At 38.7% G+C, this 2,361-nt stretch overlaps 1 non-coding gene across 1 annotated transcript; it reads right to left on the reverse strand.

Moving 5' to 3' along the window:
• Window positions 1-1,525: 1,525 nt before the first annotated feature.
• LOC127098705 (small nucleolar RNA R71) lies at window positions 1,526-1,632 on the reverse strand. The gene has a single exon (XR_007793408.1). It is a non-coding gene; the product is annotated as a small nucleolar RNA R71 (small nucleolar RNA).
• Window positions 1,633-2,361: the final 729 nt, after the last annotated feature.

The following is a 2,361-nucleotide window of genomic DNA, read 5'->3' on the forward strand; positions in this document are numbered from 1 at the left end:
GCCGTATTTATGCATGATTATTGTTTATGCATGTTTATCATGTCTAGCTAATTAATTTAGATATCGGTATGTAAAGTAAGCGGAATAAAGGAATCAAAATTTAGTTGGTTTAAATTTATTTCAGAATATAATCACTCTTTTTCTGGTCTCAATTTACAAAGTTAATACCAAGGTTTTTGTACGAGAGTAAAAGACATAAAGAAGTTAAAATCAATAGAACGACGGTTTGAGCTTTTAACTGGACAGTGTAAATTGAACATTAACTTTAAATCAGGACGAGAGCAATTTTTAAGGTTAATTAAATTCTAATCATTTTCAAAAATTATTTTTAAAAGTTAAATGTGAGGACGAGAGTTAAGCATTTAAGTTTAATCATATAGTCTAAGTCAACAGAGCGAGAGTTTGAGACGAGGGCGTTTAAACGGTTAGTATTTTCTCAAAAGGAGTTTCTATAGATTCTATTATTTTCAAAAGTGATTTTAGATTTAACGAAATAGTGAGAGCGTACGTTAAAATATAAAGTCATGGTCTAATTCAACAGAGCGAGAGTTTGAGGAAAAGACTTTTAATTAATAGTGTCTACTGAAAAGACTTATTTTAAAATTAAGAAAAAGACCAACGAAGATTTGATTCCCTAATTACCACGAACTACATACTGATATCCATATTATTTGATATTTTATCTAGATCCAAATTTAGTTTTACTTTTCCCCCTAATCATTAAAGTATCATCCGCCTTAGCTTTACGCAGTAACCCTAGAAAAACGGTAGATCGATTCATTAAGTCCCTGTGGGATCGATATCTTTTAAAACTACGCGATTAGACTGTGCACTTGCAGTTAGTACCCCGATAGACTCATAAAGTCGCGATCAAGTTTTTGGCGCCGTTGCCGGGGACTTTTATTTAGTCGATATCGTAACTCTTCTGTTACGCTGTAGAGACTAAGGCTATTTTTATTTTTTTCCCTTTTCGTTGATTTGTATGCCACACACTCGCTCACAAGGCGAGCCGTACTACTTACGAATCAATGACGTTGAACGATATCTCCGATTATTACGACGAATTTGGGAGTATCGTGCTAGAAACAATCTTCCTCCAATCGAAATTCCTGATCTCAAAAATCCCCTTCCTTTGACGATACCAGCGATGGCCGAACCAGCTCATGCTCTTCGAGATTACGTTGCTCCATCGTAAGATGAGCCGCATTCGAGTATTGCTCCACCCGCAATCGAAGCGAACAACTTCGAACTTAAACCTTCGCTGTTGCAGGCAGTGCAACAGAATCAATTTTCTGGAAATCCTACCGAGGATCCAAACCTTCATTTATCCGTATTTGTCCAATACGCTGACACTGTTAAAGCTAATGGTGTCACTTCAGAGGCAGTTCGACTTCGTCTCTTTCCTTTCTCGTTAAGAGATAAAGCTAGAAGATGGCTTCAGTCTCTTCCTTCCAACTCAGTCACCACATGGAATGAGTTGAAGAAAGTCTTTCTTGCCCGATATTTTCCTCCAAGCAAAACAGCTATGTTGAGAGCCCAGATAAATGGATTTAAGCAAAAAGATAACGAATCTCTTTTCGAAGCATGGGAAAGATACAAGGACATGATGAGACTTTTCCCACACCATGGTTTAGAGGACTGGTTAGTAATTCACACCTTCTACAATGGTCTCTTGTGCAACACAAGGTTAACAATAGACGCCGCCGCCGGTGGTGCGCTTATGGATAAACCTTACACCGACGCTTATCAACTTATCGAGAGCATGGCCCAAAATCATTATCAGTGGGGAAGCGACCGAACAGTGGTAGAAAAACCTCAAACGAAAGGTGGCATGTACGAGATAAGTAGCCTTGATCATGTTAATGCAAAAGTGGATGCTCTTGCCCAGAAAATTGAAAGTTTAAATGTATCACCTCCAGCCACCGTGGTTGCCGTAACTCAAAATTGCGAGGTATGTGGAATTCAAGGTCACACTCCTACAGATTGTCAACTCCTAACAGGAATTCAAACAGATCAGGTGAACTATGTTCAAGAAAATCCTTACTCGCATACCTATAACTCAAACTGTAACAACGCTTTATACGCACCACGTCAAGCTCCCAGTCAAGCTCCAGCTGTACCACCTGGATATCAAAAGCCGACCCCATCTACACCTAACAATAACGTTCCTAGGAAATCCAACTTGGAAATCATGATGGAGAACTTCATAGCTTCTCAACAGCAAACCAATAAAGAGTTCTTAAACCAGAATGTACACACTAGCGAACAGATTAAACAACTAGCAAGTAAAGTAGATGCCCTGGCTACCCATAACAAAATGCTTGAAACACAAATCTCGCAAGTAGCTCAACAACAAGCGCT

This window comes from Lathyrus oleraceus, chromosome 6 (assembly GCF_024323335.1).
Source record: "Lathyrus oleraceus cultivar Zhongwan6 chromosome 6, CAAS_Psat_ZW6_1.0, whole genome shotgun sequence".
NCBI lineage: Eukaryota > Viridiplantae > Streptophyta > Magnoliopsida > Fabales > Fabaceae > Lathyrus > Lathyrus oleraceus.